Raw genomic sequence first — 15,620 nt, forward strand, 5'->3', positions numbered from 1 at the left:
TAAAACAGATTTGCTAGAGTTGAGTGAACTGGCTATATTAATTAAAAACATAGTCGCATAGTCTAAACATTTTAAATATAAATGTATACAAACTCTATTAGAACGAAATAAAGTCTTGCAATATTTGCAGAGGTACAATCAATTTTGCCATCCACGTATTATTCTTCATTGTTATTTTGACATCAGGTACTCATACACTATACATACATTGTACCAATTTATCTAAATAAATCATCAGAGTTGCAAGAAAAAAAACTTTAATAGGTTTATTCCTACATGATACAAATTGATCTAAAAGTTACACTGCATCGAATTCAGTTAATGGTATTAATACTTCCTAATTAAGAACGCATTTTTTCAATCGCTTAATTAAATGGATTAAATAACGACGTCAAGTGGCTGAACAAAAAACGAGTCGTGTAATATTAAATCAGTCCCAGTCAAAACCTTTCCGTGTTTAATTAATAGAGTGATTTTTTTAATTTATGTTGATAAAAACTGTTCTAATTTTAACTTGAAATTGTCTCATAAAAGTTAAACGATAAATTGGAATTACACCACGGATGTCGACTATGACATACGTCTTGTTACTGTTCTTGCTAATAAACTTGTTTTGTTCAGTTAAAAGGTTTGTTGCTATTTTTTTCTCTGAATTATGAAGTTAATTTTGGTTTTCTATCTGACGGTAAGTAAAAATGTTACAAGTTTTTATTCTGGATGTCTCTTATTATTTATCTTGCTCCACTAAATATTGTTTTGATAATATTATTTAATATTTATATGACCTGTCAAACAAAATTTAGCCGTCGCTTCATACAGTTCCATTTTTCAATGATATACACGGTTAATATCCGACAAATTTTGATTTTTTTTTGTTCTGACCTAAAAACCAGGCGGTGGAATGCATGACGCATACCTGGTCGCGGAGACTTGCCCTGGAGTGACAAGTTGGACCGGGTTATGTGGGACTGCCTCTGGACTTACCAATACACTAAACCGAAACCGCCTCACAGTTGACCCCTGTGGATTACTACTGCTACGGGTAGTACGGATCGGGCAGCCGTTATTGGGCACGAGGGCCCGGCGATTCTATTGATTCGCGAACCTGAGTTAACACACAACTGGGTACTGTTGTATGGGGGCAAAAGTTATGACTGTAGCGACGGATGAGGTCGTTTCAGCCTGGAAAAGAGGGGGAGCTTGGCGGTGATGCGGTGCTAAGCTCCCAGCATGTCGACCAGCTCGTGAACAAGCGCGTTTTCAGAAGAACTTGAGCTGAGTTGTTGTTTGTGGAATGATTGAGATATGAAGTGCTTGATTTCTGGAGTGTCAGTTTCCCTATGAATTCGATTATTTCTGACAAACCATGGAGCGTTTAATATTCTCCTGAGGAGCTTATTTTGGAAAACTTGAAGCCGTTTGACCTGGTTGGGTGTAACGAACTTGAAGTAGACATTAGATCAGTAGAGGAGTACGGACCGAATTAACATCTTGTAAAATAAGCATTTGATGGAGATGGGAAGTCTGCTAGAAGGGCAGGCAAACTTTGAACGATGGTTGTAAGGGTTAGTGCCATAGACCTCTGACATCAGAAAATACCACATGAAAGATCTTACACGGTGAAATCGAACAATCTTAGTGGCTAATTCATTCAATTTAGACGAAACTTCGCCTAAAAAATCGCCTGTGGATCGCCATTGATAACCTCACTAACGCCGTTTACAGTCGGACCAAAATGTGCACCAAAGGGTAACCCGGTGTGGTTGCATTTCCAACTGGTGAAATTCGTTGCGTCGTTCTAGGGAAAATTTGCCCCTGTTTTAAGAGACTCAACTTTGAAAGGCATTGCGTCGTAAATTGGAAACAACAGACTAGGATTTCACTAGCTGAGGGCTGTGTAAAATGCCTATTGAAAATTTGTTTATATCAGATTCACTGATGTAAACAAATGTCGACATCAAATTAGCGTTAAACGTAGTCAATTTTTTCTATTATAGCATTTTCATATCTTTATATTCGATAGAGAAACTATTAGCTTGTGAAAAGGTTTACGTTTTTAAAGATAAAGCATAACACGTTAATTGAAAGGTCCCCGGCCTACCATAATAAAACAAATTTTTGGCAAAATTAGTTTTTTTTATTCAACATGATTCCCCTTCAAGGGTGATGCATTGATTATAGGGACTCTCCAACTTTTCTCTACCATTTTTGTAGTACGATTTGTCCTTTGCTTCAGAATAGGCCTCAGTTTCGGCGATCACCTCTTTATTCGACCAAAATTTCTTCACAGCGAGCATTCTTTTGAAATCTGAGAACAGGAAATAGTCGCTGGGGGCCAGATCTGGAGAATACGCTGGATGAGGAAGCAATTCGAAGCCTAGTTCATGGATTTTTGCCATCGTTTTCACTGACTTGTGAGCCGGTGCATTACCTCGGTGAAGCAGCAATTTGTTTTTCTTCAAATGCGGCAGTTTTTCGGCAATTTCGTCCTTAAAACGGCCTAATAGTCGCCGTTGATGGTCCTTCCATTTTCAAGGTATTCCACGCGCATCCCAAAATACAGACTCCATGAACTTGCCAGCCGACTGTTGCGTTTTCCCACGCTTTTGGAGCCGGTTCATCATGCGCAGTCCACTCGGATGACTTTCAATTGGACTTCGGAGTGAAATGATGGAGCCATGTTTCATCTATTGTCACATATCGACGCAAAAATTCCGGTTTATTACGCTTGATCATCTTCAAACACTGCTCCGAATCATCAACTCGTCGTTGTTTTTGGTCAAAAGTGAGCTCGCGCGCCACTTTCATCTAACTATAGTCTATTCATAACAGTAGTGACGCACGTCATCAATATGTGGCTGCCGAAAGTTGTAAATTCGTTTTACAGTCAGACAATATTTTCCTTATCCTTTAATTGCATTTAAAAAGAGATAGAGTGCTGTTTGACAAGTTCGAACATCTACCAATTTCTTCAAAATTTTATAATTACGGGTTATAAACCAACAAGTGTTGTTTTAAAATTTTGTTTTAATAAACTTCAAATCGCCGCTTATTATTATTCTGGTTTAAGATGTCGAAGCAGTTACATGTCAGAATCATAATCTGATTGCGTCTGTAATCAGTTACTTCGAACAGGAACGAGATAATGTAGGCCCCTCTTGTCAGTACAATGTGTTAGAGAGGTAAGCATTTTCACTGTTAAATATTAATTGCGGCGGTTTTTATTGAACATATTTTTAGCGTGTTGCAGCACCACTTAACATTAGTAGGGTCATAGCCACTAAAATATCTCAAATACTAAAAAACAACATAACTTTAAATTCACCAAAAAGAAACCATCTTGATGTTAGCTGTATCAGAGTTAAAATATACGAAATGCTTAAAAACAGTAAGTCGTTTTTTAATCCAAACATAACTTAATATAATTATTTCGGAGAAAATTGTTAGTCTGGAAAGTATCCATAAAAATCTGAAAGTTATGTAGCTATTTGAGGGATGTCGAACATCCCTTAAATATCCCACGAAGGGGTTTAATGGAACTTAACATAACTTCTAAAAGAACACAATTTCTAACAACATTTAACAAAATAAAGGAAGAATTATTATATCAATTTGTATATTTAAATGAGACATGAATATTTCAGAATGGAAGATTGGGTCACTCATGGCCAGATGATGATAAATATAGAGTAAAGATGACAAAAGTTAATGGAAAAAGGTAAACATTGGAATAACTATAGATTTGGTGTTGTTAGTCATAATATTTATTAATAATTCATTGCAGACATATAGTTCTACATGCAGGAAATAAAATGGTTTTATTCCTGGTGAAAGATTAGTGTTTTGGTGAAGTGTTTATTCCCGGTGAAGTCCAAGGGGGACTACTATGGAGAGATGAACTATAACTTGTCCTTGCAGAGGTTTAAAAATAAGTTTTTAAAGAAAAAAGACATAAAATAAGTTTTGAAGAAACCATGTTAAAGAAATGTCTGGATTTATGGAAAGAAGCATTGTCCACAATAACACCTTCGGTTTGAATGAGCTCGATCAGACACATTGAAGAAGAAATTGACAAATGATATTTACTTGAGCAGTAATTCTGGAAGTGACAGAGATTGAATAAAACCTCATGAATGAATGAAGACAGGGTGATGAAAGAAGAATCAACTAAAAGTCCGTATATAATTAATATGCTTTAACTGTAGGAAATTGTGTTATAGAGTGTGAAAACTTTATGTACACGTGTGTTATTGTTCAGAATAGACATGAACGTTTGGTTAAAATATATGAGGAGAGAAATAATCCTAACTGTTTTGCAGATATGGCAAATGCATTAAGAAAAACGCGATCTAGTTTAATCAAGAAAGATGTATACAGATAGTAACAGAACAAACTAAGGAGAAATACAGTGATATCAAAATGACTTTACAAGGAAACATTGCATTGAATGGTAAAAGGTAAATATGCTCTATAATGAAAATAAAATACATTACTCGGTTATGCAATTGTTAATTAGATGGATTAGGCTTTCAGATGATACAACTACATAAAAAAACGCGCCTAGAACTCTACCTATACTGGTATGGAAAAAAGTTTAATGTAAATATAAAAAACAACTCTAACATATAAATTATTGTGGCTGTATAATTAATTGCAGTTTTATGTTCTTCGATAACATATGCATTAGATGCACCATAATGTTAACATAAATTATATTCGATAACATCATTGTTTAACTATTTTATTTAGATCCGAATTTTGTTATAACATAATGGTACACGAATAGTAAATAAAATTGATCGCACAATTTTCAGTCGCTGTTGAGCCTAATGCCTGTCTAATCATTAATGTAAAACAAAAAGTGGGAAGGAAACTTCCTGTCAGTCCAAATACGAGCTCCGACACCTATTCACCAATTGTCGCTAGACCGATTACGATGTGGGATTAATTGCAAAACGCGGTTTAAAAATCACCTACGACTAGGCGTTATACATTGAATAAATTGATATATGGTAAAAGCGCAATCGATCTTATATTATGTATGGTTCAAAATCAGATTTAATCGTATGCATAATTGCAGGCCATCAAACTGATTGGGTTTCTATTTATTAACTAATTTATTGAAATCCGTTGGTAATTTCACTGATTATATTAATGTTGTATAGGATATGTTATTCCATTATGTATATCGGAGAATTTTTATGGGATGACTTTTTCACTTCTTTTTCAATTTTTCAATGTTAACTGATGATAAGAGTATCATATGTCCGTGATTTATCACATTTAAACACAACATTTGATTTTCCTTGAGCATATTTTTTAACCATTTTCTTAGAGCAATTAACACGAGCCATTCTTAGAACAATTATCAAATTATACAGAACCCAAAGCGAACAAATATTTTTTACGACTATATTGTCATGATCATCTTCATTTCATTCTTATCCTCTATTATTTATATCAGAAAAGCTTCTCAGTACAATTTGGTACATTGTTGGTACCTTGGTATGCCCTCTACACTGGAGTTTTAATCTCTACTGACGAGGAAGATAGTGACAATGATGTTGCTGAATGTCTATAATTCGGGTATTCTGCAGTGCAGTGTTCCTGGCCCATTGTTATATCTATTGTATACATCTGACCTACAGACCTCAAGAAACACTATAGTTGCAACATATGCTACATACAACTACAACATATACTACAGCGGTTATATCATCACACGAGGATCCAATATCAGCCACAAGAAACCTCCAAGTTCATCTTAACAAGGTCGAATTGTGGTTGAAAACATGGCGTATCAAAGCAAATAAGACAAAATCTACCTATGTGACATTTACCTTTTGTAGAAGAACATGTCCCTCAGTAAAATTGAATAATCATGATTTTCCGCAAGCAGACAAAGTTAGATATCTAGGAATGCATTTTGATCGATATTTGACATGGAATAAACATATAGTGACAAAACGCAAACAGCTTGGGCTTGAACTAAACTAAGTGTATTGGCTGATAGGGCGTAAATCTAAATTATTATTAGATAACAAGGTTTGGCTGTATAAGTCAATACTTAGGACCATCTGGAACAACCTAACATAGATATTCTCCAGATGTTCCAGAATAAAGTATTCCAATCGTTGATGCTTCATATCACCTGTCAAACTGATTCAGCGCGATAACCCCTTAGAACACATAATGAGTATGTTTCGAAGTGTTAGTGCGAAGTACTCTGAAACACTATTAGTGTATCCCAATGAGCTCGTCAAACATTTAAATGTAGTGCATAGGCTCAAACACGAACTACCATAGGAACTGATTTATAGACACATAGAGTGAGATAATCTCTAGAATAAGTTAGAATGGTCTTTAGAATTAGTTAGTATAGACTTTAAAATAAGTTAGAATAGTATCTAGAACAAGATTTAGATTATATATTGTACAGCACATCACTTACTGAAGTGATCTTCTACATGTCAGTATGGTTATATTATATAACGGAAATCATATAATAATATTTAATGCCCACGCGCATATTGTTGACCTTCTAAGAGATATATTATATATATATATATATATATATATATATATATATATATATATATATATATATTATACAAATAAATATATAAATATAAATATAAACACATATAAATATTTATATATTTTACAAAATATTTTTAGATATTGTACTTTGTTGTTGAAACCTTCTTTATAGAATTTGTAGCCAAGATAACAAGCCACTGAGTAACAGACACTTTTTAAGAATAAAGAAATAATTAAATAATATTTCAAGTTTTATTTATTATTTTACTTGTTTTATCGAAAACTTTTTCACGAAAAGAAACGACATTTGATGACTGGACCTTATCATGAATTGAAATAGTTCATATGAAATGATAATGATACTATTAGTACGAACATTTTAGAAGTGGTGGTTTCGTTCTTTCAAAATAGAAAGCCGTCGAGGTAGAAAGTTCGTGGACGTGGAATAATACACTCTGCTGGATGACAACCCAAGGCAAATGCTATTAAATGAAAGACATCTAAAATTTAGATCTGTCCATTTTCACCTATAGTAAGTTACATTTTAACTTAATATCAACTATATCCACCAAAGCAGCGTTAAGAATTAATAGCGAGATCTAAAGGCATTAATGTATTCACTCCTTCATTTACGATAATTTATTGAAGTCCCCGATAAACCATTTTTTTAACGGGACTTTCAAATGCATCTCAATTAGTTCTGTAACAACTTGTAATCATTTTCTTTTTCAGCTGACCACTTACATCTCTATAGCAACATATAAATCTTGGCGGCCGATATGAGATATCAAACTATTTGATAGAAGCAATATCTGAAATAATGGGAGTTAATGAAGAAAGATAGAACAAGATGAAGACAGATAATGAAAGGGTATTAGCAATTAGTAAAAACGTTCTGCTCAACACTGGTACTAGTCGACAATCGAGAATAAATTATGTAGGTATGTCCGTACTGGTCTGACTAGAAATAATCAGGATAAGTTCGTTTAATAGCAGGATTTCATTCTGTTCATGGACATATTTAAACTATGAAACCATTTAGTTGTTTTTATCCATCGTACCCCATATGTTAAATGTGGAGATTTAAACACTTTTTATTTTATACAGGTACTGATTTGTATTAATAATTAAAATATATAATAATATGACAATACACATGGAAAAAATAAAACTTGATTGACATAGTTGATGTTGACAATCTGTAACAGAGTGTGCTCAACATGTTTATTATTCAGTCACTGATGCCAAATCAACATAACAATTTTTTTAAATAGATTTCCCCCTGGTATACCTGTTTCCCTTTTTTTTTATTGTAGAATAGGATTCCTCTAGTTTGACATCAAACATTCTAAATGAGATTTAAGAGTCCAGTGCATTGCTGGTCAATTGTTGAATGTTTGTTCTCCAATCTGATGGATAGTTATTAAATTTTCGTTCTATAATTCATTTTAATTTTTTCAACAGGACTTTTTCAAATGCATTACCGTATCAATAAAACAGACCTATTAAGATTTTAATTAATTGGGCGCTTTTCCTGGTTTTATGGTCATATATGATTTAAGCATTTGAGTTGCTGTTGTTGGATATAATCTCTATGCAGTATACTCTGCCTTAATTTCTATATAATAATCTTCCAATTTATAAATTTCATTTGTGAAATTAGGGTGTCGAATTTGGTTGTCGTTTTCCAAATTAAAATAACATAACTATATAAGTTATACTTAAGAATACACTTATACACTAAACAAGATTATAAGGTTTGGTTCGCTTCAATCTTCTGATTTCCTGGCTGTTGTTCAGTAGCTCTAGCTTTGTCGTGATTTTGGAAGCTTATTTCATATTTTAAGGCGAAATCTTGGATCACTTTGTATAACCATTTTATTTCGAGGTCATCGTGCAGGTCTTCATTTTTTACGTACCGATCAGCATTGGCACTTAATCATAGAGCTTTATTTTGGGTGCGTTGGCGATTACTAGTTGGTTTGATGTTTTAGTACAGCCCCATATTAGCACCCCATAGGTCCAAATTAGCTTTATGACTGACTGATAAACCAATCTCTTTTATTTTAGATCAAGTTGAAGGTATCTTCCGACTAACCAGTACAGTTGCTTGACTTTGGGTCTAATCTGCTCTGCTTTTTTCTAACATGATCTTTCCAATGTATGCTTGTGGTATCGGGCATCCGTCAAGTGATATAATTAGGTTTTTGTCACTTCGCCGAAACAAAATTAACACCGACAGATTTGTAGATACTGAGCAGTATTTTCCAATCTCTAGTCCATTTAGATCTTATTAACCGCTACTTGTACTTTTTCTACAGCCTTAGACCGAGATACACCTTTAGCCATGATAACCGTGTCGTCGGCAGATATTCCAAGTACTGTTTCGTTTGTTGTTGAGATATCAGCAGTATAGAGCAGATATATAAGTGGTCCCAAGACACTATCTTGTGGAAATCTACCTGAAAAAGTGTTGATAATGCTCGTTCATGCGAGATTCCTAATTTTCTTTCGAAAAGACATCATTCCAGCAGTCGACAATGATATCCCGATAGACATTAGCTAATTTTATAGATTAATCCCAAATATTTGTATCCGGTCAAAATCTTGTGGAATGTCCAGAAATATTGCAGGGCAGATTTTATTTTTTTCGAATGCCTTTCCAACAACCGCTGTTACTCTGTGCACTTGGTCAATTGTCTAGTGGTGATTTCGAAATCCAAACTGGAAAGCTGGTATCTGTGAATGGTTTAATACGTTTTAGGAGTTCCAACTTGTTCTGCCGGTTTGTCAGGTTTTTATATTTATTCGAGCAACACTAAGACATTCCGGAGCATGCTTCAAATAAGTATTGAATATATATGTCAATATAATTATTGCTTTTCTTGGCAGTTTTTTAATAACCTAGGCGAAATATCATCAATTTCAGGAGCCTTTTTTAGACTTTATAAAAAGTGCGATATGTAGGATATTATTTAGTGTAAGTACTTCATTTTGGCATATAAAAATGTAATCTTTTTGAGCATTTAAAAGTGTAGAATATATCTACTATAGTAGACGATAGTAAAAGGACATTGGCTTGCGTAGATTGACCATAACTACTCATCCGCTTTTAACCTAAAGGTATAAACTTTATTTTATGTTAACAAAACTTGTTGAGGTAATATAATTATTTGTTATTTAATAGAAAAATTAGCATCAGACGGTACGAAAATAAGTGTTTAAGGTATTAATGAAGTGTTACGTTTAAGTTAGATTGTAGTCTAGCTCGTTAAAAGTTATCTGAAGCAGACCAGAAAGTCTCTTGTGCTCATGGCATGTTATAAAAAACATTCCAGACAAAAGGAAAACAAAATATCTGGGACACAGGGCGTAAATGAAAGAAAAACTGAGAAAAAATCTTAATGAAACGAATGAAACAATATTTATGCAGCTGACGGATATATACATTTCAAAATTACAAGAGCTGACGAAATTGAATTTTTAGATTATTTGTATGTATGTGCTACCATTACTCTATGATCAATTACTTCACGGTTATATTATTTTTTTCAGGTATTATTTATAAGATAAGGACAGAATAAAAATGTGGGTTCATCGTTTCCATAACAACACCGGAATCGACACAACTACGGCAATAGGGCCCTTGAATAATCTCGCAAACAAACACTCTAAAAAGGAATGTAAGGGTAGCAGTTGGAGAAGTATTAGATTCATTAAATGATCTGATTGATTTAAAAGTATGGTAAATACAAATCACAATATAAGGATAAGACATATATAAAATGCACGTGGATAAAACAGATAAAAATGTGTTGGACTCTATTATGTTAATGTTTATTGTCTAATGATTATTCTATTCTTTTTTTGCTTGTGTGTGTAACTTACTTACATTACGTTTTTGTTTATTTTATTATATTTATTGGATTTTGTGCACTATTTATCTGCTCCGTAGAGTTACCACCTTTTATTCATCTTATCATCTTATATAACTTTGCAACTTATATTTACAGTATCCTATAGATGCATAATATTTCACTTAAATATCTACTTTTTTTAAATCTTTTAAAATACCTGCAAAACTAGAATGTCAAAGTTATAAAATATGCAGTTTCTCATTCTTACTTTTGCTATAATCTTCAAATAAGTTCGGTTTTCTTACTATTTAACATAAATCCAAGATTAGTCGGTATGGAAGGCAACTCGGATATTTAAAACACCATCTATTAGAGCACTGCCTATCAAAATTATCAAAATGAACTTGTCGACGTAATGATGAAAAAACTGAATTATTCGCAGAACATTTAGCTAACGTATTCCCCAACCGAATGATTTAGAATCTAAAATAGACATACATGCTATTTATCAGCCCGATGTGGCTGTAAATCTGATGTCTCTGATGGAAGTTGCCACAGAAATTGACAGCAACCTCAGTCCTTCGAAGGCTCCTGGAATTGATGATATTTCGCCTGGGTTATTAAAAGAGCTGCTACAGTGCTCAGGGTATCAGCGGTTGTTGAAAAGATATTCGAAGAAAATAAATACTGCCCTGCAATATTGTTGCAAATCACAAATGAATTAAAAGACTCACATAAACAACCTATTATACTTTGTTCTATACTATTATGATTAGTGAGTAATAATATTAAGAGCAGAAAATAATTATTAAGATCATATATGCAAATATTTCTTGTAGCTCCTGGCCAAAGTAGTCTGAATGCTCTATAAAAATAATATACACGTTAATTCTTATTGCTTTTCCTGATAAAATTATTCTGATTTATTGCTCTTTGCGTGATTATTTTTTTATAACCGTGGTTAACATAAAATAGAGCATATACATTTACATAATTACAAGTTATAAAAAGCGAAAACACTATAATCTGATTTTTTCAATGGATAATTATTCAATGATTGCCCATTGACGAGAAACCCTACTACACTCAGAAAGTAATTTGTTGAAGATTTAAAACATCTATATTCAAAATAGGAAGACCTATATGTCCTAGTTAATTTATTCAAATTTTCCGATCTTTATAAAATGTAAAGAATTTCGACAAAATAACGTATTATTTGTGGAACAACAAAGCGATTTAAATAATATGGCTATATTATATTTATGTTTTAAGAAATAGCAATAAAACTAATACATATATATTTAAATAAGATCTGAGTAATAGAAGTACATTATTAATTAGTTTAATTAATTAATTAAAGATTAGTTATTTCCAATAATGTAGCTTGTGTTGGAAATGAAATGGGTGTATGATTATTTACTATAAAAAACCTTAATTAACATTATAACAAAATTAAGATAATATACAAAAGAATGGTCTAACGTTTATATGTTCAAATAATACAGATTGAAATCCGAATTGTTCCAATAAGAATACATGGATGAATGGGAATTAGCGTTTTCAGATTACTATTGAAAATTGAGTTCCCAGTAATACTTCAGCTTTAATCCCAACAAAACCATTCAGTGTCATCTTGAGGAAATTATAAAAGTTAAAAGGCGACCCACGACAATAAAAAGACTTAGAAGAGCTTACCATTTATTTACCGGCCTCTTTTTGGTTTCTTTGCATCTTTTAAGAGGAAAAAGGTATCGATAATTGGTAGTAATGGTCAGAAATATCTTAGGTCTTTAGAATTATTTCTATGGATAGGAAAGAAATGATGTATATGATTGGATTTTATCCCCATCTGATTTAGTCTATATAAAATTAAACAAATATATTTACAATTACCTTAAACACGTTGATTTTTGTCCAATAAAAAATTTGTTGTTATAAAAATCAAGTAACATTTGCAGAAGTAACAGCAGAATAACAGCTTTAAAGTGAAAATAAAAGAACTTACCCGAATAAAATATAAAGAAATAGATAATTCATAAGCAAAATGAAACAATTCGTAAAATAGGAATATATACAAAAATACTTTCAAATTAATTATCAAAAAAGCCACAAAATCTTTAATAATAGCCATAATTTAATAATGGGTAAGAGAAAATCATTCTCTTTACTTCTTTCAGCAACTAAATTTTCTTTCAAGACTGTTTCTCTTCATTTACCACATGATTTACTTAACAATCGTCATATATAAAGATGCGATTAACTTGAATTCAAGTCCGAAGTCTTCTTACTTATTTGATTAATATTTTCTTTTATATATATATATATATATATATATATATATATATATATATATATTTAATCACCTTTTACCAACTATGGGTTTATCTGAACTGGGCCTAAAGTTTAACGATGGCTCCGAACCACGGTCCTCAGCATTAAGCCTACCGACTGGCGAGTGACCAACTTTATAAATCATCCCAGAAGACATCCGGTCTTACCCAGCCTGGTTACTGACATGACTAGGATCATTTTCCTTGTCGGATTTTAAAATCTTGCCTAGAACATTCACAAATTTTAAACAATCACAAACATAAATTTACGACCATGCCCCAGCAAGATTCGAACCCGCGGCTATCGCAACAGTAGGAGGACAGTCCCATCGCCATTACCACTGCGCCACCAAGCCGGAAGTCAATATTTTCTTTATTATTGACCGTTGCATTAGATCGCGTTTCTGTAGTACAAATATGGGGTATAAGTCATACCATGAATTGGTTGCAATCAATTTAATCAAAACCAATGCCAAATACTCCCCGATTAATTACCAATGGATATCGCTAAGTACCCAACAAAAAACTAGTGAATGACTGTGATATGAAGTAGATGTACATAACTTCGTAGTCTATATATAACTTCATGTCATTCTTATTAATTATTCACAATTACAGCAACATGGAAACAATAGAAATATTGGACAACACGCAACACACGAAACTAGAAGATTGAAGCAAATAAATCCACACGCAGTTGTACGAAATGTACAAGAGGCAACAAGTTGACGTACAACAGTCACTAATATTAGCTTGAGTTAATCTAATTTAATATTAATTTGGTAAATTGTTTACTTTAATAATATATTAAAATTTCTAGCATCTTGCCTGTAAGTTGATCCAAATAAGGAGGAAATAGCAAGAATTTAATTTATAATGAAATTTATACTAAGGGTCATTGATATCGCTTATTGTTCTTTGTATACTTCTACAGCTTTTTGCACATATTATATGCTGAAGATCCTAATTTTATGTTGTTTAGTACACCCGTTATTTCAACTAAACTCACATTGTATTGTTATGATCAAGATATACTAAGACTCTTCCAGGGGTTTGAAATGGATTAATACTTGTTGACTCCTTTGCTCTAAATATCTTCCATCAAATAACACCAACAAGTATTACTAACAAGTAGTATTATTTCAGTATGGTTTGGAAGGCGTTCTCTCACAATATAAATTTCACTGCCCCCTAATTTAGATTTGAAGACATTCTTTCAAGTAAATTTAGAAAATTTTAAGACCGATTGCAAAAGTAGAATTCATCAATTGATCCAAAGACTCTATATATATATATATATATATATATATATATATATATATATATTTGTATTAAAACAATCTGCTCATCATCAACATCAATAGACAGAATAGATGATCAACAATCATCTTACATACTGACCAATAGACATTAATAAAAGTCCTGATTTATTAGATTTCTATATAACCAGAAAAATATCAAAAAATTATATATGTATATAAGAAGGACTGGATACCACACTGCAGTAGTAATGACAACAGGACCACGGAATGAGCAAACTTCGGAAAAAATTAGATAATAAAATCCAACTAAATGTTAAAATAAAAACAACAGAAAAACTTGATAGAGGAGCTGAAAAATTGGTTAGTGATATATAACAGACGTTATGTAATAATACTAGACCAATAAAAAGAACAATTGCTGCGAATAATTACCCAACTGAAGTAAGAAATGTCGCAACTGAATAAAGAAGACCAAGGTAAAGGCAGCAAAACAGGACGCCAATAAATAAAAATAGATTAAATAATATTACGGAACCCTGAGAAGAGAAATATAGGAAATAAAGAACGAAACAATATATTCTTACCTTCAAGGGTTTACTTGTGAAAAAGACACTGACTATTCTCTGTGGAAGGCCACTAAATGTTATAAAGATCAACAGCACATAATCCTCCTTTAAGAAGAGAAAACGGAACATGGGCTAAGAGCAGTCTAGAAAAAGCACTTTTATTTGCCAACCATTTGGAAAATACTTAAAGTCGGTAGCACCAAAAGAAATAACAGAAGAAATAAAGATAAATATTAAACGTAAAAAGCACCTGGATTTAAACTGATTACAGGATAAATTCTTAATCACTTACCAAGAAAAGTAATAGTAAAACTGGTTTAACTGGTTGGATTAAAATATGTGCCTAACTGCTTTTCCAGCAGGTGACGTAGGTTACGAAGTTTCCTAAACCCGAAAAACCTGTAAATGAGATCTGATCATATAGACCAATATCTTTGTTATCGGTCATACCAAAACTTTTTGTTTTGAATAAATACTACTGAAAGAACTTAAACCTGTTATTGAAGAAAAATGCATAACTCCCCTGCATCAGTATGGTTTTGGAGAACAACACGCTACAGTGGATCAGGTATATGACTTATTGATAAGTTGGAAAAACCACCAGAAGAAAAGAAGATATGTTCAGCAGTATTCCTGGATGTAGCTCAGACCTTTGATATGGTCTGGCATCGGGGACTTCAACATAAGCTTAAATAACTTCTACCCGAGAAATACAACTTGCTATTAAAATTTTTTATTAATGAAAGAATGTTCCTCACTAGACGCGAAGATCATTACTCAGAACTAAGATCAATAAAAGCTGGTGTCGCAGACGAGATAAGAAATGTTGCCAAGAGGCATGAAGAACGGCTTAATAACCACGAGAGCGTCCAAGCTATCTAACTGCTAGACCAAGGTGGAATAGTGAGAAGACTTGAAAGGAACAAACTTTTTGAGCTAGTGTAATACAGTGGGTTAAGAGCAGATCACAGTACGTCTTGTGTGGTATAACTAAGAGTGAAACCAACTCAGGAAATGCCGTTAATTAATCTTATTCTAGATTAGTTGTAATTAAAAATGAATAAT

At 32.6% G+C, this 15,620-nt stretch overlaps 1 long non-coding RNA gene across 7 annotated transcripts; it reads left to right on the plus strand.

The window, feature by feature from the left end:
- Window positions 1-540: 540 nt before the first annotated feature.
- LOC143199474 (uncharacterized) lies at window positions 541-12,659 on the plus strand. 7 transcript variants are annotated; one of them, XR_013006439.1, is made up of 9 exons: window positions 554-685; window positions 3,071-3,182; window positions 3,241-3,388; window positions 3,645-3,718; window positions 3,785-4,173; window positions 4,320-4,457; window positions 7,273-9,663; window positions 9,728-10,038; window positions 10,096-12,659. It is a non-coding gene; the product is annotated as an uncharacterized LOC143199474 (long non-coding RNA). The 7 variants fall into 7 exon arrangements; XR_013006438.1 differs by having other exon boundaries at window positions 7,273-10,038; XR_013006440.1 differs by having other exon boundaries at window positions 7,273-10,034.
- Window positions 12,660-15,620: the final 2,961 nt, after the last annotated feature.

This window comes from Rhynchophorus ferrugineus, unplaced genomic scaffold (genome assembly GCF_030347505.1).
Source record: "Rhynchophorus ferrugineus isolate W39M unplaced genomic scaffold, kcgeb_rfMv2 rfM7, whole genome shotgun sequence".
Classification (NCBI taxonomy): Eukaryota; Metazoa; Arthropoda; class Insecta; order Coleoptera; family Curculionidae; genus Rhynchophorus; species Rhynchophorus ferrugineus.